General features: G+C 51.3%; 1 protein-coding gene and 1 pseudogene across 1 annotated transcript in view; one reads left to right on the forward strand and one right to left on the reverse strand.

Moving 5' to 3' along the window:
* Nucleotides 1-7019: 7019 nt before the first annotated feature.
* LOC112619336 lies at nucleotides 7020-7974 on the reverse strand (annotated as a pseudogene).
* A 309-nt stretch (nucleotides 7975-8283) lies between these two features.
* SFMBT1 (Scm like with four mbt domains 1) overlaps nucleotides 8284-8742 on the forward strand; it is a 148571-nt gene continuing 148112 nt past the window's right edge. Inside the window, exon 1 of the mRNA XM_025376088.1 lies at nucleotides 8284-8541. The gene's annotated coding sequence lies outside the window, so the exon portion shown is untranslated. The remainder of the gene's footprint in view (nucleotides 8542-8742) is intronic.

Genomic DNA, 8742 nt, shown 5'->3' on the forward strand with positions numbered 1-8742 from the left:
CGCCACTGCATTCCAGCCTGGATGACAGAGTAAGAAGACACCATCTCAAAAACAACAACAACAACAACAAAGAAAAAAGCAACCAGACATGATTGCTACTTGGGGGAACTGAACAACAACAAAAAAAAAATTTAAAAAAAAACAGACATGAGAGAGTATTGCCGTATGATGAAATTCTTTTTCTTGTCTTTTCTTTCTTTCTTTTTTCTTTTCTTTCCTTTTTTTTTTTTTTTTTTGAGGCAAAGTCTCACTCTGTCACCCAGGCTAGAGTGCTGTGGCACAGTCACAGCTCACTGCAGTCTTGACTTCCAGGCTCAAGTGATCCTCCCACCTTAGCCTCCTGAATAGCTAGGACTACAGGCTTGGGCCACCACACCTGGCTAATTTTAAAATTTTCTGTAGAGATGGAGTCTTGCTGTATAAAAAAAAGTATTGTAAAAAAACTCTCAGCCACACTCATGCCTGTAATCCTAGCACTTTGGCAGGCCAATGGGGGGCAGATCACTTGAGCTTAGGAGTTTGAGACCAGCCTAGGCAACATAGTGAGACCCCCATCTCTAAAAAAATATGAAAATTAACCAGGCATGGTGGCACGCACCTGTAGTCTCAGCTACTTGGGAGTCTGAGGTGGGGGGATCACTCAAGCCTGGGAGATCAAGGCTTCAGTGAGCCATGATTGCACCACTGCACTCCAGCCTGGGTGACAGAGCAAGAGCCTATCTCACAAAAAAAAAAAAAAGCAACAAAACAATAACAACAACAACAACAAAAAGCACCTCACTGTGCTAGTCAAGCAAAGTGCCATCTGGGCCACATTTGACACAGGGCCTACCAGTTTGTGTCCTCTGTCCCAGTCACTGTATACATTCCTCATACAATTTTTTTTTTCCTTTTCTTAGACAAGGTCTGGCTCTATCGCCCAGGCTAGAGTGCAGTGGCATCATCTCAGCTCACTGCAACCTCCACCTCCCAGGCTCAAGCCATCCTCCCACCGCAGCCTCCCAAGTAGCTGGGACTACAGGCGTGTACCACCATACCTGGCTAATTTTTGTATTCTTTGTAGCTACGGGTTTTCACCACATTGCCCAGGCTGGTTTCAAGCTCATGAACCCAAGTGATCTACAGAGGGAGACAGAGCGAGACTCCGTCTCAAAAAAAAAAAGAGACTCCAACCCAAATAACTGCTGCCTATTTTTTCATGTATTGCTGAGTGTCCCTGGTCACTTATTTGGTGCCTGTGACCTCTTATTAGCAGATAAGAAGTTGAAGGTGCAAAATAATTTAAGAAAAATGCATGGCACAATAACATAAAATTGGAACACTGTGCCCATTAATATATTTTCTCCGCATAAATTGGGAAAAGAGGGCTGTGGAGAGAGAGAAGCGGTCTTTGGGGTTGAATGGGAGCATAATCCTTGGCTTGTGGCACTCAAGGATAGAAAACGGGGTCAAGAGGGCCAGTGCCTGTTCTGAGGTAAGCAACTGAGGAAAAGCAAGCTAAGTGCCTTAGGAAGACAGAGAAAGAAGGGGAGCAATCTTGGGAGGCCTCTTGGAGGAGATGGCTTTAGGTCAGGACAATTATTTCTCATCATTCTGTTGTGCTTTAGAGTTTGCAAAGAATGCTTATACACATTTTGTTCTTCAGATTCCTAGCAGCCAGCAAAGTAGGTGGTTTCCTCCCTATTTTGCAAAGATGAGGAAACTGATCCCAGAGAGGTAAAGGGTCCCATAGAAGGTCTCACAGAGAATCACTGACTAACTCTGAACTTGACCCCAGCTGTCTGCCTCCACACCCATTGTTTTTTCCCTGACAACAGAGCATAGGTGAGCAGGACACCTGGTGGGGCAGGGGTTACAGGAGCCAGAACATGGAGGGAAGCAGGGCAGGTGTTATGGAGGATGTGGAGTCATGGCCTGTGCTCCAGGGGCAGCAAGGCCAGCATAGTCAGCTGGGTCTCAGTAAAGAATGGCATGGGGTGAGCAGTGACTCTTCAGTGGGGCTCACCTGATTGCTTGGGTAATTAGCCACAGGGAGTTATTATGTGACTGGCCTCATTTGGACTGACTGAAGGAAGCTGACTAGTCAGTGGCAATGGAGGGCCGCTGATCACTGACAGTGGGCCTGGCTGGCTTGTGGAATTTCATTCAGTTTTTCATGGGTTGAAAACAGCATGATGCCCTGGCTGAAGGTTCTGCCAGTCCCCAGGGTCAGGGCCTGGCCCTTAGGTTCTCATCCAGTATAAGGCCCCAGGTTGATGCCCACCCGCAGAAAGCAGGCCTGATTCGTGGGCAGACAAGGCTTCAGGGCATAGGGGGTTCATATAGAATGGTTGAACACCGACCCCTTGGTCAATGATGTCAGAGGATTACAACCCTTACTCCATGAAGCCAGCAGGAAGCGGAGACTAAGTTGGGAATGGCCAGGATACCTCCTGGGTGTGCCAACCTCTGGTCTTGGATGCTGCCAAATGGCCCACTAGCCACCCTCTTGTCTTCCCACTGCCTCTTGGGGAAAGGGCTGACCTCATGGTGATGGAGACAGGCATGTCTTTGTGCTCAAGGGGACTGATGTCTATCTGTAGGATTATAGAGGGGGACAGAACCCAAATAAATGGCAAACAAATGTAGGTATAAATTAGAAATATTACCACTGGGGAGAGAGAGAACCTGTTTAGATGGGGTGGGCAGGGAAAGCCTCTCTGAGGAGACCATCTTGTTAAGCAAATACTGGAACAATAAGGTGTCACCTATGTAAAGGTGGGTGCAGGAAGTGGGATGGGGAGTGTGCCAGTGGGAAGGACAGTGACATACTCATGAAATGGAAAGGAGACAGGTGCAGCTAAAATACAGCAAGCAAGGCAGGTGAGTAGGACAGCTGAATGGGACAGGTGAAGGTGGGCCAGGCCAGTCTTTTTTTTTTTTTTTTTGAGACAGAGTTTCACTCTTGTCACCCAGGCTGGTGTGCAATGGCATGATCTTGGCTCACTGCAAACTCTGCCCCCTAGCTTTAAGCAATTCTCCTGCCTCAGTCTCCCATGTAGCTGGGATTACAGGCACGTGCCACCACGCCCAGCTAATTTTTGTATTTTTAGTAGAGACGGGGTTTCGGCATGTTGGCTAGGCTGGTTTTGAACTCCTGACCTCAAGTGATCTGCCCACCTTAGCCTCCCAAAGTGTTGGGATTGCAGGTGTGAGCCAGTGCGCCAGGCCAGGGCCAGTCTTTTTTTTTTTTTTTTGAGACGGAGTCTCGCCCTGTTGCCCAGCCTGGAGTGCAATTGCGCCATATCGGCTCATTGCAACCTCTGCCTCCCAGATTCAAGTGATTCTCCTGCCTCAGCCTCCCGAGTAGCTGGGATTACAGGCACGTGCTACCACACCTGGCTACTTTTTGTATCTTTAGTAGAGATGGGGTTTTGCTATATTGGCCAGGCTGGTCTCGAACTCCTGACCTCATGATCAGCTCACCTTGGCCTCCCAAAGTTCTGGGATTACAGGCATGAGCAACCGCACCTGGCCCTGGTGCTTTATAGGCCAAAGTGAGACTTTTGGACTTGTGCAAAGTGCAATAGGGAACCTTGAGAGGCTTTTCAGCTGGGGTGAGTCATGACCAGAAGTCAGTTTTAGATAAGTTACCCCTCGTTCCATGCTCTTCTGGGGCTGCATCTTCTGTCAACAATCCCCAACTCGAATTTCCCAGTAATGTGGTTTCCCAGTAGAAGCTGGCATGCATGGTTTGTGGCTAAGCTTTGCTTCTCTTTAAGGATGACCTGGAAGCTCTCAGTTTGCTCTTTGTCCATAGGGAATGTTATGGCCTGTCCTGAAGGATGTTGCAAGAGTTAAAGGAGATTCTGTCCAAGTGCACATGTGCATACTCACACCCACATCTACACAGTGCCCGACACAAGTCAGATGGGCAGACAGTTTTAAACTGTTCCTTGAGTTCTCTGTTCTTCTTCATTAGGGATCATGAAGGTGAGCACTGGAGAAAGGCAAGAGAGTTTTACAGTATTTGAATAAATTGAAAGATAGGACCGGGCGTGGTGGCCAGCACTTTGGGAGGCCGAGGTGGGTGGATCACTTGAGCCTAGGAGTTTGAGACCAGCCTGGACAACATGGCAAAAACCCGTCTCTACTAAAAATACAAAAATTAGTTGGGCATGGTGGTGCACACCTGTAGTCCCAGCTACTCAGGGGGCTGAGACAGGAGGATTGCTTGAGCCTGGGAGGTAAAGGCTGCAGTGAGCCATGATAGCACCATTGCACTGCAGCATGGGTGACAGACTGAGACCTTCTCTCAAAAAAAATTTCAGGCCGGGTGCGGTGGCTCAAGCCTGTAATCCCAGCACTTTGGGAGGCCGAGATGGGCGGATCACGAGGTCAGGAGATCAAGACCATCCTGGCTAACACGGTGAAACCCTGTCTCTACTAAAAAATACAAAAATCTAGCAGGGCGAGGTGGCGGGCGCCTGTAGTCCCAGCTACTCGCGAGGCTGAGGCAGGAGAATGGCGTAAACCTGGGAGGCGGAGCTTGCAATGAGCCGAGATTGCACCACTGCACTCCAGCCTGGGCGACAGAGCGAGACTCTGCCTCAAAAAAAAAAAAAAAAAAAAAAAAAAAATTTCAAAAAGGCTGGGCGCGGTGGTTCACACCTGTAATCCCAGCACTTTGGGAGGCCGAGGCGGGTGGATCATGAGGTCAGGAGTTCAAGACCAGTCTGACCAACATGGTGAGACCCCCGTCTCTACTAAAAATACAAAAATTAGCCAGGTGTGGTAGCGCACGCCTGTAATCCCAGCTACTGAGGAGGCTGAGGCAGGAGAATCGCTTGCACCCAGGAAGCAGAGGTTGCAGTGAGCCGAGATTGCACCACTGCACTCCAGCCTGGGTGACAGAGCGAGACTCTTGTCTCAAAAAAATCATTAACAATAGCTAACATTTACAAAACATTTACTATGTCCTAGGCGTTGAGGTTGTGAGGCAGCTGTTAATCTTTTTTTTTTTTTTTTTTTTTGGAGATGGGGTTTTTGCTCTCTCCCCCAGGCTGGAGTGCAGTGGCGCGATCTCGGCTCACTGCAAGCTCCGCCTCCCGGGTTCACGCTATTCTCCTGCCTCAGCCTCCTGAGTAGCTGGGACTGCAGCCGCCCACCACTACGCCTGGCTAAGTTTTCTGTATTTTTAGTAGAGACAGGGTTTCACCGTGTTAGCCAGGGTAGTCTTGATCTCCTGACCTCTCCACCAGACTCGGCCTCCCAAAGTGCTGGGATTACAGGTGTGAACCACTGTGCCAGGCCGGAGGAAGCTGTTACTCTTATCCTAATTTTACAGACCAAGACCCGAAGGCCCAGAGGGGATAGGTAAGTTGCCAAGGTCACAGGGCTGGTTGTTGAACCTGGGTGGTCCCTCCTCAAAGCCAGTCCTCTTAATGGTAGGATGCATAGAGACACATAAACCAGTGTGGATATCAACTGATACTCTGAAAAAAGAAGACCTCATAAGGGCATGAGAGGGAATCAAGCCTTTTTATATGTCAGAACCTATTCCAAAGAACCAATATTTAGATTCACATGGTATTTGCTCAAACTTAGGGCTACAGAAGGAAATGGAGAATTCAGAAATATATTAATCAAAATCAAAAGTCTAGCGTAAAAGTAGGTTTTACTAAACAAAGGAATTTTTTATTTTTTATTTTTTTTTTGAGACGGAATTTCCCTTTGTAGCCCAGGCTAGAGGGCAGTGGCGCGATCTCCGCTCACTGTGAGCTCCGCCTCCAAGGTTCCCACCATTCTCCTGCCTCAGCCTCCCCAGTAACTGGGACTACAGGTGCCTGCCACCACGCCTGGCTAATTTTTTTGTGTGTTTTTAGTAGAGACGGAGTTTCACTGTGTTAGCCAGGATGGTCTCGATCTCCTGACCTCGTGATCCTCCCACCTCGGCCTCCCAAAGTGCTGGGATTACAGTCGTGAGCCACCGTGCCCAGTCTTTTTTAAAAATTATTTTTATTTTTATTTTTTGAGATGGAGTCTTGCTCTGTCACTCAGGTTGGAGTGCAGTAGCACAATCACAGCTCATTGCAGCCTAAAACTCCTGGCCTAAAGTGATCCTCCTGCCTCAACCTCCCAAAATGCTAGGACTACAGGTGTAAGTCCCCACGTCTGGTGAATAATTATTTAAGAAATTGTAACTGCAGAATTAATAACAACCGATGACAGTGGTAGTGAGTTATGTCCATATTTTACTCCAAATAAATAAACCAAAATAAAATCAGGATAATCATCAGAGAATGAAATATGAAATGAAATTGTACAAAACTAGCAGAAAAAAGACTATCAGATGGGCAGCAGAAAGCTCACTTTGTCAGAATTGAAGCAATTAAAAAAACCACAAAGGATTCACTAGAATGACACATTGAACATTAGAATAAAACAAGAAAGAACAGGCTAGAAAATATTTGCATCAACGTCGACAAAGGAGTAATATCTATAATACAAAAAAAGCTTGTTTAAAGTTAGAAGAGGTTCAAGTCCCCAGAAGATAGATATGAACAGAACATTCACAGAAGAGGGAATGCAGATAATAAATGCATGGAAAAAAAATTCATGTTTGGTTACCTAAGAAATGCCAAGTAACCTTGAACTAGCAATAGACTATTAAAGTAGGGGGGAAATGGCACTCAATGTTTAAAAGTGTGTTAAACTCCTTACACTTGTTTTTTGGAGGCGGTAGAATAATTGGGGCAGCTTTTGGTGAAAACATGACGCTGTAAGCCAAGACTACTTGGCCATCCACAGCCTTCTACCTGGGAGCCTTTCCACTCCCAGGTATTTGTCCCAAGTGCAGAATTCAAGGATACGTCAAACAACTGTGAAGAACCAAAAACATTAGGGGGCTGAGCGAATAGTTCAGGACACCTGCACACCTTAAAAATGAATCATGTGAACAAAATAAAAATGGTAGTGAAAGTAGTAACAAAAACAGTGTTGTTGCAACTATATACAGTGTATATATATGTTTAATGTCGTGAAAAGTTTCATTGTAATAATATGGATTACTGTATTCTTTTTAGATTGTTCTTTCTGGTTGTCATATTGTTTTTTCAGCGGTGCTAAAAAGAATCTGGATTCAAATCCAGCCAGCGGCGTGACTTTGAGTAAGTTCCTGAAGTGGGATATTTCCCAGAGTGGTTGAGGGAGGTGGCTTGAGCTCGCGCCTGGCACACGGAGGGAACCCTAGACTTTCTTCTTGCGGTGGGGGCGCCTCTGGGCCCTGTCCGAGAACTCCTTTTAGGGCCTGGGAGTCTGATCGGGAGCTCCCGGGTCTCGGTGGCGCGGGAACTTCCTCCTGGAGGGAACTTTCCGGAGCAGGTGGGCGGGTGTATGTCCCACGGGCACCTGCGCTCAGGAGAAGGGGGCGAGCTCAGGCAACGTAACCGCTCACGGTCACCTCGGGTTGCGGGGCCGGCTCGAAGCCGCCTTCGAGGTTCTGATCCTTCCTGGGGCTCGGGGCTCTGGGCTCTTTCGTCCCAATTCTTAGCTGTCCTGTGCCCCCTCGCTGCAGGAAGACTCAAGATTTACAGCGCGCCTCCTGCGGAAGCCTAGAGACACCGGGGGCGCCGAAGGGCCCGCGCCGGACTTCGCAGACAGGGGGCACTTGGGTGTCCCTTCAGGTCTCAGAGGGCGCGCCCGATCCCCGACGCGGGACAGGCAAACGGGCGCAGCCCCCACGGCGGCGGCACGCGCGCATCTGGGATCCGGCCGCTTCTCTGCTCATGCCATCTTGTCCGAACCGGTCACGTGCGGGCGACAGCGGCGCTCTTCGCCGGGCCAGTACGCCAGGTCCGACCCGTGAACCCCTCTGGGATCCCCACCGCTCCGTCCACAACCCGAGGTGAGGCGCGGGGGCCCTTCCCTCCTGGGTCGGGGTCGGGCCAAGGCGGGCACTGGGTTCCCGGGGAAAGGTCTCCTCTTCCGGGCCATTCAGCTCGGGGCCACGGCGCCGTCGGGGGCCCGAGGCGCCGCCGCGTGTCCTGCGCCACGGCCTCAGAGCCGTCCGCGCCGAGTTGCTGGCTGGGGGCGTGGGTGGCCCGCGGCGCCGGACCCCCGGCACACCAGCCTGCGGAGTCCTTGCCTCCCGCGTGGCCCCAGTCGGGAGGGATGGCGCTGGGGCGGGAGCGGGGCAGCCGGGCCCGGGGGCTCCACGGGCGCGGCGCGAGGGGCGCAGGCTGCCTGGAGGACCGCGGAGCTGGGGGTGGGGGGGCGCGGGCGCATGCGCCCTGCGTCCGTGCCATATTGGAATGAGTCGGAGCGCGGAGCGCCGCCGCCGCCTCCGCCGGAGCGCGGGTGGAGGGGGGCGGGGAGAGCTGCCGGCCGCCCCGCTCCGCCGAACCCAGCAGGAAGGAGGGCGCGAGCGGGCGAGCGCGGGCAGCGCGGGAGGAAAAAGCGCCCGCGCGGAGGAGCGAAAAGAAGGAAAGAAAGAAAGAAAACGAGCGCGAGAGGGGGAGAAGCGAGCGATCGAGCGAGCGCGCGCGCGAAAACTCCCGGCAGGTAAAAAAGCGGGGCCGCCGGCTGGGCCTTCCCGCGCGGCGGCCTGGAGGGGCGGCGGCGGCGCCGGGGCAGGGGACCGCACGGCGTCCCCTTCGAAGCGGCCGCGCAACTTTGCCGACGGGAAACCGCCGGGCGCCGGCGGGCGCGCGGGCTGAGGCGCCAACGGGCGGCGGCGGCACGTTGGGGGCGGGGGCGGGGCGG

Source organism: Theropithecus gelada, chromosome 2, assembly GCF_003255815.1.
Source record: "Theropithecus gelada isolate Dixy chromosome 2, Tgel_1.0, whole genome shotgun sequence".
In the NCBI taxonomy this organism is placed as follows: domain Eukaryota; kingdom Metazoa; phylum Chordata; class Mammalia; order Primates; family Cercopithecidae; genus Theropithecus; species Theropithecus gelada.